The sequence below is a fragment of the Phlebotomus papatasi genome, chromosome 1 (genome assembly GCF_024763615.1).
Source record: "Phlebotomus papatasi isolate M1 chromosome 1, Ppap_2.1, whole genome shotgun sequence".
In the NCBI taxonomy this organism is placed as follows: Eukaryota; Metazoa; Arthropoda; class Insecta; order Diptera; family Psychodidae; genus Phlebotomus; species Phlebotomus papatasi.
Window position 1 is genome coordinate 45808 of NC_077222.1, and position 19828 is coordinate 65635.

The window sequence follows — 19828 nt, forward strand, 5'->3', positions numbered from 1 at the left end:
GAGAAGATTATTACTTAATTATTTTTTACGTTTTAGTATGCATGAATTTCCTTAAGTGCAACCTTAAATATTTTGTCTTATTTTTACTAAGTTTGTCTAAATTTGGATTATTAATATTTGATCGTAAGGGAAGAGCACCAGCGATCGGCAGTGTTCCTCGAATCGTGAGATTATTACCATATTATTGTACAAATTCAAATAAATTTCTAAAAATTTTTAGCAAATTTTTTACCATTTAACTCTCACAAGAATGCAGTTCATCAGTTCAGATGTAATTTATAAAACCAATTTTCCATGAGACACCTGATTATATTCGTGGCGATCCGCAATTTCATTTATTTTTTTTAATTAATTTATTGTAAAAAATTTAAAATTCAAATGCACAGCTATAGTTAAATGTATCATACCAAATAGTAATTTGAGGCTTATATTTTCAAATAAATATTGAGCACGTCCCTTATTTAAATTAAAGTGTTCGAGGTAAATTGCATAACTCAACTATACGTTACCTTATAATCATCGAAGATTTGTGATTTATAAAACTCATATGAATTGCTCTGAAATAATGGTCCTAAAACCCTTCTAAATAATTAAGCAAAAGCAATGAATTTATTAGAACTTTATTTATTAGCAATAAGTGTTTACTACAGTTGGTTTAAAATAACTATTAGTTCGAGTTAATATTCGAGCTGTAATTCGACTAATAGCTGTTTGTTTAAAGGAAAATTTGAAGATGAAAATATTCCTCTTTTGTTTAAATAATTTTAAAAATTATAATGCTGTTCTGTAATTAAGCAGCTCAATTAAAAATCGTTTATTTCCATATCAAATTGCCATAAAAGCAAAGATATGTTTTAATTGAGATTTAAAAAGATTGTTAAAGGATAAGGGTATGATAGAGTATGACCAATTCAGTTTAAACAGTTCAACTTTATAGTATGTAGCTTAACATTTAAATATAGCATTATTATTCTTTTATGAAGTACCACTTTAACACGTCGTAAAAGCATAAAAAGAATAGTGAAAAGAAGGGATATATGACTCAATAAACTTTTGGGTTTATAAACTTTAGAATTCCTTTCAATGATTACAGTCCGTAGTTATGAGAACAAATTCTTACTTTGAAAAAAAAATAGTTTTTTCGGCTCAATTTTGACTATCATATGCCGATAAATGAAATGGTTGCTTACTAAGAAATTATGGTGTTTCCAAGTGATGATTGAGGAGCCATGTAAAATAAAAGGCAACCTCAGGATGTCAATAAAGTGCCATTTAATGGCCATGACACAATAATAAAGCAATCACAGTACAAACATCGATCACTTTTCACATAAATCAAATTACACTGGATTATTGTGCCTTCTTGAACTGTAGTGTGTGGGTGAAGGGATTTTTTTCTGGTTAGGAGAAAAACTTGAAGAATAAGGAAAAGATAAGGTTGTATTAAAATGAAAGAGGTATTAAAACCTTTCGTATGCACCAAAAATCAATGTCTAAATGCTGTAAAAGTGTAAAAGATACTTGACTTTCTTTTAATTTAATCGTGAGCCGGGGCATGAAGTACATTTTTCAGTACGTCATCTCTTGTGAATGGTGGATTTTTATTGTGCGGTAAGAAGTGGCCAAACGGTTGCAATTTCCTATATAATTTTTATTTGGCGGTACTTTATCTTAAATGCTCGAGAAGAACATCCACACGGTGATTTTTTTTTTGTGTGAGATGAGGAGTAGGTTGACGGACACGCCACCCGAAAATGGGTGGCCAAAAGCTCTGCCTCTGCTTGGTCAGAGAGAGGAGCGCCAACAATCCAGTCATTGCTGTTATTTTGCTGCCATTTGCCGTATGTGTTTGTGAGTTTGAATATCCCCCACATCACGCAACGCATGTCCATCCATCTTGCTCTAACTACCTTCAATTCCTGTTGGGGCTATCTTACTCACTCACACCATCTAAAAGTGCTCTATGTAGTATATAAAATATTTCTCACAGACACACCTAAAGTTTTCACTATATGTAGAGTCAGAAGCCACCATCAGAGATGTAAGAGAGACTGTACATAAGAGGAGTCGCCATCGTGTGCACGTTTTGATGTTTTATTTCAGAAATCTCTCACAATGGATTTTTAGTACCGCCGTATAAGTTGTTAGGGAAACATGCATTTTAGCTGTTTTCATTATTATGTTATTTTCTGAAGGAGACACAGCCACAAAAAATCAAGAGCTCTTCAATTTGCACAGTGATACTTTAATTAGAAACTTCTTTATTGCAAATTTGTGAAGTGTTTAGAATTTAATAAAATAAAATAACAATTCACGCGATTTTTTTCATAATTTTGTGTTATACAAGGACAAGTTCGTGTGGAAACCTTATCATTTTTTAATTACATTTTTAAGCAACGAGTGGTTTAAGCAAGAAATTTTGGCAACAAATGTATAAGAACCCCTTTTATTTCCATCGTTAAAATCCTCCAAAGTGTCAGTCTATCTCAAGGTATCCCATATCCGTGTCGCAATAGGAAACCAAGAAAAAGAATGTCTACTCTAATCCTAAATGATATTCTCAATTAATTTACTGAATGTTAAGATTTCTAAAATAAAGGTGTCTACACATTGAGCACAATTTTTGTCAAAAATTGCTTTTTTGAAGGAAATTGGCTGCAGTGCTGTAGGCAGAAACGTCAAAATTCTGTCAAAAATGCAATTTTTGACTAAAATTGCTACCAATGTGTAGAGGCCTTAAAGGTGCAAATAATGCACTTTTGCGGTAAGGCTAATTTTTCTGAGGGAAATGGCACTGAGAGATTGTTATGTGTTTTTTTAATGCACCAATTTTATATCGTGATTATATTTTTTTGATGGTGCTCCCACACTAAAAAGGAGCTCATAAATCAGCAGATAAACAAACGATATAAAATCGCACAACATTAATGTATGTATGTGGTGTCAATGTTTGTTATTTTGCACTTGATTTTTTTAAAACTCTTTTTCGTTTCGATGTTCTCGATCTCGATGCCTAACAAATTAAGACTTTCTTTGATAATTACTTAATTTAGAGAGGCTCATGATAAAAAGCTGGCGCTATTGCGATATATATATATATATATATATATATATAAACATTTTTGAGGATTTTACCACTAAAATATAATTTAACTTGTTTCAAAATCAATTTGCATTTGAAAACTCAGCTAAATAAATAATCAAGCGGGACTTTTTTCTAAATAATTTAATTTTTCCGTAATTTTTTGCCTCTTACAAAATGAAAAGGAGAAATACGGCAGAAATATACAAGGACATCATCAGAGTATACAACAGTATGCAATAAAATTTGATTGATATTGAGTGATAAATAGCAATTATGGATGACAGAAATGTGTTATTCCAGATTTAGATAATATGTGAGTATTCAAACGTTTTTATATTTATTTTCGTCCAAACAAAAAATAGAAATAAAATTATAGGTATCCTGCTGTAAATTAATTCCATTTATCATAAATATGTGTCTGTATAAAGTTCTTTAATTTTTCAACACCTATTTTCTGCATACGATTAAAAATTAATAAAGAGGAAGGAATTTAAGAAGCATTTCTTCTTCAAGAGGAAAAAATTTTCCAATAGGGTAGATACGGTAGAAAAAAGGGGAAAGGGATAGAAAAACTATTAAAATGAACACACCTTTGCGCTCATTGCACACCCTTCTTTAATTCCAGCAGAGAAACCATTTTCTTCAGTGAAAGACATAAAATTTATTATTAGATTGAGAAAGAGAAATTTTCCGTTCTTTCTTCCCAAACCCTCTTTGGCTTTGCTGTATTATTTTCATTGGCCCCTAACCTTTGCAACCCTCCATCCTATATTCTCTTTTAGAGCTCTTTTCCTTGATATACCCATTCAACTTTGGGTGGAAAAACTTCACCGCTCTCTTTCTATAGTTTATTTCTCAATGGAGGAGGGTGTGAAACTCTACTCCCTTGAAGATTTAGTAACAAATTAATTGGATACTCAAATAGCTAAAATTAAAATATTTGACAATCAATATAGAATTTTTTTTTTTAATTAATAACAATAAAAATGACAATAATGATGACACTACGTTCCATAAAGGAACTGTAGGCATTCACGCCAGCGAAATTTTGAGACAACATTTTTTTTCTTCTTAAATAATGATTGGATTGCTAGTGCCATACCCAGTGAAATCCAATACAGTAAAACTCACAAGATGCAATTCAAAAACCTGTAACGCTAGAAAAAATCTTTACGACATATAGGAGATTTAAATCCGAAATTATTATTATTAGATTAAAAAATGTTAATGAACCCCAATAGGGATAAGCGGTTGAGAATGATGATGATGATGAATGTTAATGAACTTAACTACGAAACCTTTAATTGAAGTTTTAATCCAGACACTTCTAAAAAAGGATTGTTTAGAGTAGAGTTAAGTTTGTTTCCTCTGTTTCATTTGAAAAAGTTCTATTATACCATAACCTTATTGTGAAGTTCCTAGAAATCATCTTTTAACCTAGATATCTGTATCTAATTCTAAAACATTGCATCATACAGGAGAGCTAAATTTTTACAATATAAGTTTTTTGGTTTTTTATACGAAATCGTTTGTTGTAACCAATTCCATCACTCAAAGTGACGACGGGCATCATTAGAATTTGAATATACCTACCTAGTCTATGTTAACTATGGATTGAAATTTGAAAATCGAAAATGAAGTCTGTTACTTTTTGTGGCGGTAGCCATAAAATCATTATGTTAGTTGTTAGTTCTTGAGGTCAAAATTTAAAGTTGGAACGTCTTTTCGTAAGACATTACATATGCATTTGAAAATGTCTTTTGACATGCAAATTAGACACACTTTTGATTTTTCAAGGCACAATCATTGTGGCAATGATAGGGTTGCAAAAAATGGAGCAATTGCCAGAGATATTGTACTTAACATCTTAGGAAACTGTCGGGTAGTTTTTTTGTAATATGTGCAAGCTGGCAAAAAAATGGGTTAAGAATGAGACTTCAAGGTGATAGTGATGCCAAAATTCCCAATAAGTATTGTTTTTATGATAGCATAACCCCAATTAAGAAAAGGAGAGTGGAACTTTAAAAAGAATTATTTTCTTTGACGTCTGTGGAAAAATGGAAGTATTAAAGAAAATATAGCTCACGTATAAAATGAATAGTCTAATATTGTGTCATAAAAGTGTTTTATTTATGGTCTAATGTACACTTTTCTAATGACACGCATATCAGTGCTATGAGGGGCACTATGACCAAAATGTATCTTAAACTTGAATTCTGGCTGGAGCTTACGGAGCTTTTAGCCTTCTTTTGAAGTGGAGACTAAATGGTGTATGTACACACGAATGGGGAAAAAATGCCACTGAATGGAGATAATTGGCAGAGACGGAGCATTATGGGGATATTATGGTGCTGGGAAATGCCCATCATTGTGATATGTGCACAAAATGTTGTCAGCACGAGAAAGAGTGTTGGGTAGAAGAAGGTGGTAGAAGGTAGCATCGGTCATAAATCTATAAACACTCAATAAACTTCCTTTTATTGTTATGGCTTCAATAAATTCATTACTGGTGTACAAATATGTGCATAAATGGTGGCATGAATGGGAAGAGGATGATCCAAAGAACTCTCAAGGATTAAAAGGAATTTACTATTGAATTGAGTAGTCAAATGTTACCTTCAATTTCTTAGATTAATGAAATTTAAAAATTGAAAAAAAATCTCGAGATAAAAATTCTGTGAGAAAAAAAATATTGAGAAAATTAGGGAAGTATGTATACTATGTAGAGGTTGGTATAGGATGATGAAAATTCTGCCATTTTGTTTGACTCATGCTGTGCACGAAAAAGCAGAAAATAGTAATTTATTCAGCATAAATTTCGTGCGGGCTCAAAGGCAATTTTTCATAAATAATAAACCGAAACATCGCAGCGTTTGGCATATAAATTATGGTGGAACCGAGAGGGAATAAAGATAATCACTCGCAATCGCCTGAAAGAAAAATCCCCAAACGTGGGTAACAGTCATTATCCCTTAGCGAGGAGGCCGCCGAAGCCATGGGAGGAAGTCAAACAACCATGGTTCCTGCTTACAGCGCACTCGTGATTGCGCCAATGGGAACGGCGCCCAAGGCAGCCATGCTGGATCAATAATTTTCCACCAGGTCCGCTCTAGGAAGTGGCAGAACTTCGAAAAACTACCACTTTGCGACGGATCTGGGGAAAATCCATCGAGTTTTGGGGTGGAAATGTATTCCATCGAGAAAATCGAGTGATTTACGACTGGCAGACTATATTTTAAGAAGTCATTGCACGAATTCTCAGGATTTTTCTATTATCATGAAGATTCGTGAAAATAATACCAGAACATGAACATGTTATAAATAAATAAATTGAAAACCATCTCTTGAAAATGGAAAATTCCTCTATAGAAAAATGATTGAAAATTATTTTTATCATTTTTTTTTGATTAAAAGTCCAAATTTTCTATGATATCGCACTTTCGCTATTTTAATGGCATTTTGAAAATTTTTCAAATATTACAGAATTAGAGAATTTTGTGCATTTTCAAGATCAGGGTTATCCCAAAAATTTTGTATTTATGATTTTTCGAGATTTCAGATTTTCTAAACTCTTGTTTGCTGCATTAACGTTTTTTTAAAAGATTAGCAAAAGTATAGCATTTTTCATAGTTCGCTGCATACAAATCAGGTAGTGATAATAAGGATAATTAAGCACAAAACACAGTTTCTTTTAAAAATAATTCTATAAAAAATCTTCTTAAATTAATTTAAGCAATGTGTCGTATTTACGAAATATCTGAGTCAAATTCCAAAAAATTTGAAGTGTAAATAATAGCATTTTCTAAAAATAAAAGTGGTGTATTGCACTAAATGAATATGTTTTGTCTCAAAATATTTTTTTTTAAACTATAAAGTCTTTTTATTTACTTTTTATACAGTTGTATAGTATAAAATATTACTTTTCAACGTAACAACAACGTGGGGAAAGTCGGAAAATGTGTTCAGCAAATGAGATTTCTATATCTAAATGTGTGATTAAAATTAAGTAAAGTTATGACACTGACACTTAAGTAGAAAACAAAAAAAATGTGAAAGCGAAAATTCTGTTAAATGAGAGTATTTTAAGCTTACTCAAGCTTTATACGTCAATTATAAAAAGTTCCATTTGAATTAATTATTATTAACATATGAAAATCTATAATTAATTGTTTAAGGGCTTTTATTTCAAAACACCCAGATTGTTAAAGTGCTACTAAAATAATGAAAGTGCGGATTAAGGGAAAGCACCATTTACACTATTGAATTCTTATATACTATTCGAGTTTGAAAAAAGTGACAATTTTATCAGAACGTTTTATAGTCTTACATAAAAAATAGTTTTTTTTTTAATTTAAATACATACAGGATATATTTGTTGCCCAGAGCAAAAAAGGCTTAGTCTGAGTCACTCATATAGATTTTTGAACACCAATGTGATAATTTTCGAAATAATATCATTATAACAACTTAAATTTGTTGGATAAATTTATTTTTATTAAACTGTTCACTTTAAAAATATTATAGGTATAGAAATAAAACATGTTGTATAATTATCACAGAACAAATATGATAGAGAAGAAAGAGATGTTTAGGACATTTTTTATTTTTGGCTTTGAGGCATTATTCCCAAGATGCAACAAAGTGGTCCTTGGAATAAGCTTTATTTATTTATTTTTATTTTATTTTATTTTATTTATTCAACAATTATCTTTTCAGTGTTTAAATTAACCTTTACTGCATTTATCTACATGACCCATGACCTTCAGAAGAAATGTTAGTAAGACTATAGGACTAAGTTCATCAAATTAATTTTAAATTAAAGAAACTTTATTATCACAGTAAACAAAGTGTGACACTTTCTAATACTACTTCTGATGGATAACTGAGGATTAGAGGGTTAAGGGAACTCGATTGAACTTGTAAAATAAATAGATTTTCGTGTAAAAGGGAAAAGGAACAGATAATCCTAACCGGCTTATGTAGGTGAGATTCTTAACGTGAGCTAACTCGGAATGCATGCAAATTCGATTTAGAGCTGAAGTTGGAGGGCGCCATTCAGTTATCTTGAATCAAATTCGTGAAATTATACAAATTTTGTATTTAAACCAAAATATCAAGGATTTGGATAGAATGACAAAAAAGTGATTTATTTCATTCCCACCTTACCTAAGGTCTTATTGGCTTATAGCCCATTAAAGACCGCAGACTTCACAAAAAAGTGATATATGGTTGAAATATAGAGCAGAATGTTCTCTATAATTTTGCAGTAGAACATGATCTCATAGATTACTCAGGAACCGAGATAATCGACGTTGTGTGTTTTTGAACTCGTTTTTTCGCCCAGAGCGCCCCAAGTGTTCATTTGATGAACTTCAACTATATCAAAGAAATACTTTCCATTTAAAACCCTATTTTAAGTGTCTTGGTTGAGTAGAAGCAGTCAAATTGGCATCTGACTGGTTTCAAAGCGTTATTATATGGGAAAAATCAATTTTTTCACACTTAAACGACAAAATTGGACAGATCTCATTATCTGATCGAAAAATGATGTATGGACGAAATGTAGACACAAATGTTCTCTACAATTATGTCGAAGTAATCATCAAAATCGGTTCTGTGACAGTCGATATAATTGAGGTTATGTGATATTGAAATAGGTTTTTCGACTATGGCGCCCCTGGTGTTGATCCTACGGAGGTTAAATGTTCTAGAAAGTTGTAGCATTTTTTGAATTTTTGAATTTTTTCTTGAATTTTGTGAACTTTGACCCCTCATATCTCCGGTTCTGTTTTAACCACAGCGCACATTTGCACCATTTTGGAAACGTCCTAGAGTGGACTACAACATTCTAAAATTTGATTAACTTGCACAATTCCGTTTTTGAGAAAAATGAGTTTGAAATTTAATGAATTTTTACGCTATCGCAGCGCCACCTGTAGTGACTTTTTGAACTTCCATCTGAAAGTGCTCATCTAGACGAAACCAAAACCCCAAAATTTAGCTCAAAATGTTAATTAGAACCGGAGATAGAGGCCGGTCAATTTTCGAAATTTGACTCCTTATAGCTCGGGTCAGGGGTTATGAATCGACTTAAGTATTTTTTTTGTTTGATAGGTATAATCAGCGGCTACAACATAATAAAATTTCAGACCAAAGCACAAAAAAATTTTTGAGTTACTTAATTCAGAAAATTGAAAAATCTTCTTTTGAAAAATAGTGTCCTAGAGGTAGTTTTATGAACTTACGATGTTAGAAGGGGAAGTGACATTTCACGAGAGCTTTCCAAAATGCCCTCTTTTTTTAAAGTTTGACAATTAGAACCGGAGTTATGGTCATTTTAAGATTTTTTTTTTGACCCTTATAGCTCGGGTCAGGGGGGTCAGGGGATCTTAAGTTTGGTATTGATGGAAAGACTTAAGGCCCAGCTATAACATACTAAAATTTGAACCCGATCGATGCCATAGGGGCTGAGCTATTGAGAAAACAAATAAAAGGGGGGGGGGGGGGTATTCAAAATGTAGGAAGGAGGGGTGGGGCGTGGGGGGGTCAATGCACCAAGTTGCAATTTTCATACGATATATAACCTTTGCCGAAAACCGCAAGTCGATATCTCTTTTAGTTTAGGAGCTATTAAGTTGCAAACACCGTACGAACGGACGGACAGACGAACGGGAACGGTTTTTAGCCACCCTTATATTTGCTCAATTTACTTAGATTTGTTATAATATGGTCTTACCGATTTAACATTAGAAGGTGTATTATATTATATATAACGAAAATCAGTGAAAATTTCATAGAAATTGACTATAAAACGTTAAAAAATTGGTTAAATAATTCAACTGGCCGAGTTGAGAAACCGGCCGAGTTGAGAAACCGGCCGACTAGAGGGTACTTTACCTTATTTGTATATGCATTAGAGAAACTATCCCACTCTCCCCTATAAAGAAACTTTAGCTTCTGGCAATTGAGTCTTAGACACGCATGCATTATTAATAATTTCTTAATACAAGTAAACTAAAAAGAAATTTGAAATTTCGTCACTTTTAGAGTATAAATCGAATAATTTTTTTTTAATAACTTAATCTACCAATGCTAAATTTCCCTTATCTAATGGTAATCTCATGCATCAGGTAGTCCCCATCTGGGGACTACCTGATTTTGTAGAATAAAGCTTATGAATTTAATTTAGATTGTCATTGAAAACGAACTTAATGGAAAAATGTACTAATGAATATGCCACCTCTAATGTCTTTGTTTACCCGAATATACTTGTGTCGAGTATACTCAGAAATGTGATTCTAATGGAATATTTCACTGAAAATTAAATACTTTGGCTTGATGCCTGTGATTTATAGCTTTAAATCTTTTGAATAATTTCAAATTTTTGCTCAACAATAATGTTTAGCAATTTCGAAAATGGGAGGCCTGCGGGAAGGGAGTGGGATTGTGGGAAACAACTGAGATGGTATGGAAGAATCGGGATGGAAAGTGGAAGAGATAATTCATTGGGGAGTCAGAGAAGAGACCCTAAGAATAAATTGAATGGTGCTCCCATCAAAATGAAATAGATACGAGGCCCAAATACCAAATACACTCCATCTTCTTTGCTCAACTTGAAGCTCACGGAGTGGAATAGAATGGTTGAATGTATTTTACATGAAAACTTCGGTTTATTTATGGCGATCATAAAGTAGCAGACAACATTTCTTATGTACCCAGCTTCACAAATAAATAAACTGCATAACACGTACATTATGTATTTCATATAATTTTATCTGAAACTCTAACTTATATGGAACCATCGAGAGTACCGGAATTTCTTTCTCTGTCGTTCTTACATAGCGAATAATTAAAGTTTTCTTTTAAAGAATTGGAAAAGAGTAAGGAAATCGCGATAAGGTATAAAGTCCTTGCAAGAGTTGATGATATTAAAACCATTTAGCTTAAATCTCACAATTTTAAGAAATTAATGATAAACCTCATTTTAACTGAAATAGTTTGAAAAAAAGTATGTATTTTTCCCGTTGTCGAGATTACAAAAAATCCCGAAGCAGCATTCGGGCGTTAATGAATGGAGGCGCCGGGTGGAGCATATGCTGAACAGTGGAGGCGCCCGGTTATTGGTAGCTCACTAGCTCAGAGTGTGCTATTAAAATCAAATATAATTAATTGTTTTAGTGCGGCGCTGTTACTTTTTTTTTACTTCTTCTACTCGCACCATTCGGTATTGTTTTCATTTCTTACGCTAATTTGTTAAAAATCAAACTCTAAAATTGACGAGTGAGTAATTTAATTCACATAAAAAGTTTAACACCCTCCCGTTAAATGGGATCGCATTGCTGTTATATGCGGTTCTTGTTGGTTTTCTAAGTAGCCTTATATTATATTTATATATGTGTGTAATGTAAGTTTATTGCAACATATAAAGATATATCTGTTTTTCTTGTTATGATCGTTTCAGATATAGACACAAAATTGTTTATTGCCAACATTTTAATTTATTGCTCCCCGCACACACAATTCTTCATTCATTTTCCTCCTTATCAGTTTTCATTTAAGCTTCTATTGAATATTTTGTTACTCTTTTGGACTGTGAAAAAAATTAAGTCAAAGTTTAGCATTTTGATGTAAATTGCCTTCGATTCACCGAGTGTAGCGCTGATGCTTTATTTCAAAATGCTAAATTTTTATATATGTATATTATTTGTTCCAATCGAATATTTAGAAGTCGTTTTATCAGCATACTGACTCCTTCTATGTAATTGCAAATTACCCCAAAATTTTATAGGAATTTTTGTCGTATTAAAAGTTAAAACGTAGTATCAGAGGGTACATAAATGATTAAGAAATTCACAAAAATGCGACATTGATTTGCCACATAAGCTGTAAGTTTCAATGCGACGGAGACACAAAAGCAATTTAGTTGAATTCTTCATGCACAGTCAGCCATTGGCGAGGCTATATTTTCACCAATAAATTACACATACGATGAAAGCAAATAAATTCAGTTGGTTATTGACCAATAATCATAATTGTCCTATTATTGTTAATATTGCCAATATGTATGATCCTGGATGGGTGTTACAAAAAACCGCGAATTGAAGAATTAATTTTATGTCATCTGAATCTATTTGACATGAAATGTGCGTAATAAGGAAAGTAAATTGGCACATGAAGAACCTGAGGATTTTTCTTGTTGTGGTTCTACTATATTTTTGATTTATTTGGTTCAGTAAGAAACATGCTTAACTTTGTGATATTAAAAGGGCACAATATTGAGATAATTTTAGTATTTTCAAATTCAGATTTCCAAAGTAGAATTTCATATTTTTATAAACAATTAAATGTATAACTCACATATAGTATGTAATTTTGAAAATTGCAGTCATACAATTTCTTCCTTGTTAAGAATAGCTGTTGCATAGAACAATTTTCAATTGTTGAAAAGAATTAACAGAAAATAACAGTCGAGTCAATTTGGTGTGAAATATATAGGTTTAATAGAACATTAGTTTTATTTCATACATTTTATGAATAAAATAAACAATTATTCGTAAAAAGCATCTTCTTTGGAATATGACTAAATACACTTAATTTAATAAAACCATTTAAATATCAAATGAAAATTCCCAAATTCATAATGCAGGTTTAATTGATACTCATTGCTTGGATTTATCCATTTTCTAAACGATTACCATCAAATTTTAGCAGTTTATTTTTTCGTGAAAATTTGTAATAGCCTTCTTTCGAATACTCAACACTTCAGAAGATATACCCTTCGAAAATCTAGGGGTGTGAAAACCCAAGCCGTGAAAGTCTATTTAATTCGAAACTGCTTTCACTAGATGTCACTGAAAATTGTGGACAGCTTTTATGGATACAAAAACACTCTTCTTTTCGCGATCTGTAGCCAAAAGAAAATGTTTTAAAAATTTAATTGGGTCGTTATGTTGAGTTCCTTCCTTCTCCATACTGTTTTTTTCGTTCGAGGCTCTTCTTACATTTTAGTACGTTGTTAGATTGTTGCAATTAACTTTATGAAGACATATCATTCGAGTAGTGGATATGAAATAGGTGGTTGGAGTGTATAATTTTGTTGATGGGAAAAAGCTTTCCGCGCAAGAGTGTTGGTATTTGCCTACAGAGATGCAGATGGCTCTAATGTGGCTGATTTGCATGCTACTGGAACTGTGTGTTTGGTAAAATATGATGAAATTGTAATGAGCACTTTTAGCAGCTATTAAATTATTTATTGCCTCTTGTTGGGTGTTATTTTTGCCCATATCTTGTAGACAATACAAGCCAATGGGGCACAATTGTCGCGAACTTCCCCATCGATAAAAAAGAAATTGAGAGATACATTAAATTATAATTTTTTGGAGGGATGTTTCTATTATCCCTAGCTTTGAAAATAGCAGCTAATTGCTCTCAGGTGTGCTTACGTGAAAAGCTTTGTGCGATGTTGTAAAACAAATTTCCAACCATCATTATCAATTGAACTGGCAGCTTTTTAAAGCTAAGATAAAAAGTGATTTTTACAATACATAATAAATTGCTTTAAACTGACTTTTTCGATTTACTTATTTTTTCTGTGTGTGATATCGTATGAAAGGTAAGAATCTCCACAGAGTTATATATAATAAAGGACATTGAGAAGGAGAACGAAGAAAAACTAGAAGAAGACTAGAAACAAAATAACAAATGAAATGGTACAGAGTCAGCACTATTATTAGTTTCAGGAAAGTCGTATAATCTGGGGATCTATATAATCAGTTTCTTCTCTTGTCGCTCCTATTTTATTTACTCTCACTACGTCTTATTCTCAATTGGGCAGGGTCACAGGGGAGGATGGGACATGAAGAAAAAGATGAGAATAAAGAATAATATACTCCTAAAGAAGAAGGGAGGATATTCTATATGAAAGAGAATCACTTGAGAGAGCCCCAACTCTCAAAGAATAAGAAATATCTGAAAAATAGAAGAAGAAAAAAAAACAACTTAGAAAGATGGACAAATAAAAATCCCCAGAGATATTCTCAAGGAGACAGAGAAATTCTTTTTTATTATTATTTTGTCCATCAAGCAACATTTCATATATTGTATTTATTCAGAGGTAGATGGTCAGCAAAGAGACATGAAAAATTATCCAATATTCTACTTTTATCCTCTCAGAAGAGCAAAAATAGTCTCCTTCAATTTTATTTTCCATAACATTATTATTTTTCTTCATTGTATAATTTTCCAATTTATGAAGTTTCCTCTTCTTATTTACTCCAGCTTAGATGCGTCCTCAGCTAAAATGGAAAGAGATATACAGAAGTGTGGGAGAGAGAAAAAGTGAGCTCATTCAATTTATTTTATTCTAACACACTTGCGACTCAGACTTTATATCTATCCGTCACCATATATATTCCGCCAGATTTAAAATAAAATGATGAAAATTTTACGATTTTCTGATGGGGATCAGTGCGCTGCAAAAATGCCACGTTGAGAAATTTAAATTGAACACGAGGGGTGGGATGAAAGGAAAACTCCACACTTGGATACATTTATAGGAGTGTTGAAAGGGAAACAAAATAGCATCGAGGACGATATAAATTGAAATCATTCTGTTTAAATTGCATCCATTGAAGATTTCTTTGTATTAGACCCAAATGTAAGATTGATTTTTCACACAATTGTGGTGGGAAACTTCATTTTTTCTTAATATTGTCTTATCTGATTTTTCAATAAACCTTTTCTGGTAAATTAGGAAGTACTTGTCCTCCTGCATACACCCTACGCAAGATTGCCACCTCGTTAAGTGTATTTAAATCCTCAAGCAATCTAATTGAAAACCCTCCGTTACAGGTTTCTACCTTTAAAATTGTGGCAGTAAATAGATTTTTAAATGGGGGAAACATACAAAAAAAATTTTTTTTGTGTGGGCAAAATTTTTTATTTCTCTATAAAAATGCATGTATATTTAGAAGTTAAGGGCAGCCGACACACAATGGTTTTGGCTACACTTTTGGTATGAATGTTGGTTAACATTTTTCACAATCTTTTCCAGTCAATTTGCAAATATTATTTCCTCTAAATTTCATGTAGGCTTACTTCATGTACTCAGTAGAACCGCCATCTCTTATAAATGAGTTACATTTTCCAAAAAGACATTGCTAGTCACCCAAATATTCTTACCATTTTCTTTCAATATGAGCTTGTTTTTGTAACTCTAGGGACCTGTGTTCCTTCAGTAACCAACTATCTTTCAATTTATGAAGCGGACATCATTGGGTCACTATCAGTGATACTTACAATGCTGTTATCAACCCTCTGAGTCGATACCCTAGGTCTGCCAGTAACATTTTTCAGATGTACTCGTACCTCATTAATATAATTATTTGAATATTTTATGTATAACTTTTCGTGATTTTCTATAAAATTTGGCAATTAACGACGCAGATTCATTCCGGCAGTATCTCTGGACAATTTCCCACCTTTTAACTCCGTCTAACATGCAATTTTAACCTAATTTATGAATTATCAAAAAACAGATTATTTCTTGTTATTTATTATCATATTTAAACACATGTATTTATCATATACAACTTTATAAATGCCCAAACGCACCATTGGCCTCTCTTAAATGACATAAACTCAAAATATGGCCGGTTTATTTAAAGTTAGTTGTATGTTTTTGACCCTTTCGAGTAACTTTTCAAATGAGGCAACAAAATTGAAAGCATGAAAAATGAACAACTTTTGGAAAACAATAATTTTTTATATGAAATAAAATGAAATAATTTTTTAGAAATACATAAATAAGATCTACGGATAACAGGCTCTTAATTTGCAAAAAGAAAAATTTTAAAAAGTAATTTTTTCTATCATTTTTTGCACCTGGTTTCCCGAACATACATGAGGCAACAAACTTTTGACACCCACTGTATTTGGTTAAAATTGAGGTGATCCGTCTCACCCTCACTTTTTTTTAATGTCCGGAAATGCAAGTTTTTTTAAAACTAATTTTTCGAAATAATTATTTTCATCTAGCCTTTTTAGCTGAGATTCTTTACAATCTCAGCTTTTGTGATCCCCGAGATAAAATCCGACCTCTTCAGATCGGGCCCAAATTTTGGATTTACACGTTTTGATAAATCCAAACAGGACAGGTAGATGGATGTGTATCGATATACGTAGGTTCGTGTCGTACCAACATAAAACAATATCTAGTTGCACTTTGTTTAAGTTACTTAATGTTTTCAGGCAATTTTTTTTTAATTCAACCTCTCATGCATAGCAATTAAGAGCTTTCTAGTCTCATTCATGCAGATAAATTATTCCTATCGAGCACCAAATACTAACCAATTTCAGTTCAGGTGGAAACATGTGTATTTTCAGCAGAGTTCTGCTACCCTTTAAATGACACTCGCGAGCTAGTGTCATTTCCATTTATTTGGTTAGCACTTTTTCTTCGAGAACTGCTCTAACCGGTAAGCATTTTTGCTGATCGATTCAGCAAAAATATGCTGAAAACGCTGCTTTTTGAGCTAACTGCGCTCATTGGATTGTTTCCATTCTATATAAAATTTAAAATAGAATTTCTCATATTATTTCGAAAGCAAATCAATTTTCATGGGATGTCATCGTGAAAAGCCCCTATTTGTCAGAAAAAAATCAAGACATGTAAAAATAAGTAGATTTTTTTTCTAAATAGAAAGCGTTCCGCGCTTTGCGAAGTGCTCGAACTCGTGATTTAGATGCTATACCTCAAAAGTACTTTTGCAACATTTAACGTTTACCGGTTCTCAACTGATTCATAAATTCAAAAGATCGCTCAAAATTGCTTAAGAGCAATAAAATTGATTTTCAGATAAAAATTAGTTACCGATTATAAACTGGTTCATTGTTGGTCCAGAACCGACTGGAATCGGTTCAGGTATATTAGAAATGACAAGACATTTCAGACGAGCTCAAGCATGATGCCATTAGGTTAAGAAATACATTCTCTAGAGTCTTTTTAACATTTGGACTTGAAAAATCGTTATTAGGAATGATTTAACGGTATGTTCGTATAAGGACGGAATGTCCGCCTGGATCGCCCGGGTAATCCCTAAAACATAAAAATTAAAAATCGAAGGATGCGTTTTCGAGCAATCACAAAAAACATGATTTTGGAGGGGAAGGGGTGCTAAGAACATTGATGCTAATAAGCACCCTGTCCAAAATTATGAGCACTTCCCCTAAGTCAATTTATTTTGCAAAGGAATTTTTCGAGAGATGAAGGCACACCATGTTTACTTGGAAGGCGTTTTCAGCTTGAGGGTGGCTTACGGTGGATGTGCATTTATGTATAAATTATTCGGAATCGAGAGGAGAGAAAAGTTACTTTCATAATATTTTCTTTCCTTCTATTTTTCTACCATATTTTAGAGCAGCCGGAGCGTTTTCTCTGGGTCGTCTTTTGTCTGTAATTTTTTTTGCTATTTTCTCTGTAGCCTCTAAACCAGGGGCTTAAAAATTCTACCGGTTCAGAACCGATTGAAATCGGTTAAGTTTTATCTGAAATTCCAAGACCTTTCCAGCAAGCTCAAACTTGATATCAGTCGGATGAAAAATACGCTCTATAGAGCTTTTTTAATCTTTGACCTAGAAAACACGTTATTAGGAATTGTGTCGATCTATGAGGGGTACCTGAAAGATCCCAAGATCCTATACCTTACCGTTTGGTCTCTAAAGACTCTCGTTTGGGACTCTAAAGAGAGACTGATAGACGGACAAAGAGCGTGACGCCATTTATCTAAAAAAAACTTTACTAAAAACTATTTATTTAAAAAATTAAGTTTTCGAAACAGGTCTAATTTAAATAAATAACATCGAATGCGGTTACAAATTAAATGAATAAATTTTATTTTTTATGATCATATTTATTTTAAGGAGTTGCACTCTATTTAAATTATAAAATATTGGCTAAATTCATTAATTTTATTGTTCGAAATCCACAGGGAGATATCAGCCGGATTTTGGATATAGTTTATACGTTATTATCGTTGTAATATATCAAGTGGAAAGTAGATCATCTGCAGTTGAACACTGAAACCATCATTTGAAAACCTCTGGCTCAGACGAAATGAATTGCCTAGGGAGGGAAGGGCGTAGCGGAAGAATGAGGGTGGCACTTGAGTAGCTGGGGGATGGGTTAGAAAAATATCAGTGGTTCAGGGTGAAAAAGCACAATGGAAATTTTCTGTCGTCCAATGGATGTAAGTCAGAAGAATGAAAAAAATGTGTGGATAATGCATATGCGTCATGTGAGGAAAATTGATGTTGTTGACTCAGTGTAATTGAGATTGAAGGAATTTTTTTGGGTGGATAGGGTGTGTTTGAGTGTGAGAGTTGATCTCTAGCTGCGGGAAATCTGGCGACTCAGTGGACCTTCTTAGAGTGCCACTAAATCTATTGAAGTTTTTTTTATCTATTTCTGAGCCATAGATCGTGAGAGACATAGGGGATATCGGGGCAAAATGAGTCACGGATAGAATTAAACAGTAGGATATTATAAATAGTTTGCCTTAGAAGACATATTGAGAAAATCACTATTTATTTTAAGTAAACCCTTACCTTCCTGTACAGTACATAGCAATATTTATTAGCATTATACAATTTTTTTTTACAAAACACAATAAAAAATTTAATTTGCTGGCTAATTCTACCCCGGTTTCCCTTGCTTGTGCGTAATAGGTTAGTTTGCGAGGATTTTATCAGGGAAAGACCATGATTGAATGATGTCAATTTTGCACATTGAAGCCAAAGATATGAGAAAAGTTTGTAAAATCCCTTAAAAACGAAAGAGTGTGAGTGGTGTGAGTGAAAGATGGTGAAAGTCTGTTTCGAAGGCGCGTACAGAGAAAACACTTTTTAAATTGATTTCTGGGATGAGCGCAATAAAAGCTAAGAACTTCCTTTCGTATGAAATTAAATGGAAAGTCCTCTAGGCAAAACATTTGTCTTATTCCCGTTTTGAATATCATTATCTCGACGCATGCCCTGCGTGAAGAGGCATCCAAGAATACTTTTCAAGTGCTTCTCTTTAATCTCTCTTCAACCTCAATTACGATGGTGGGTACCAATTCTTGGGTCTTGACATCACTGGAAAAAGGGTGGAAATTGTTCCCAAACTCGGAGGCATACCCATCCTGCGTGGGTTTCCTTTAACCCCCAGTCATCTTTCTTTCATCCTCCAAAACTCTATGCGCATTGTTGTAATGAAATTTCAACTTCGACACTAAAGTCCTGTTTCTAATTAAGGAGCAACCGAGCGAACAAAACAGAGAGCGTGATTATAAGGGTTGTGTAGGGTGTATTGTGTGGAAAATGGGGAAGATGAAGAGACAAGAAAAAGCACATCATTTCAAATGTCTACAACACTATACACACTATACACCAAAGTAATTCAACTTTAAACTTCGTCCCGACGGCACCTTGATTTCTCTTTTTCCTAAACTTTCGAGGAAGCTAAATTTTTCAGTAAATCTTTCTAAAAAAATCTTACTATTTAACATGACAACGGATAGAAAAAATCATTGTTCCATTTATTGCAGTGCTTCGACTTTTATAAAAATGCAAACAGAGCGAAAATGTGCGCGATAAAATTTAAGTTTCGTCATTTTCTGTGCCTCGCTGTGAGGGATGCGATAATTAGGCATTTACATTTTACAACCAACCCCTCACCAATTTTTCTGGGAAGCTCATCAAGGGAAA

At 32.8% G+C, this 19828-nt stretch overlaps 1 protein-coding gene across 2 annotated transcripts in view; it reads left to right on the forward strand.

Annotated features, from left to right (window-relative positions):
• The first annotated feature begins 2125 nt into the window (after window positions 1-2125).
• Window positions 2126-19828, forward strand: part of LOC129809623 (homeobox protein abdominal-B) — a 59484-nt gene continuing 41781 nt past the window's right edge. The window contains exons 1-2 of one of the 2 annotated variants that reach the window (XM_055859581.1): window positions 2126-2431; window positions 3268-3398. The gene's annotated coding sequence lies outside the window, so the exon portion shown is untranslated. The remainder of the gene's footprint in view (window positions 2432-3267; window positions 3399-19828) is intronic. The other variant, XM_055859582.1, reaches the window with a different exon arrangement.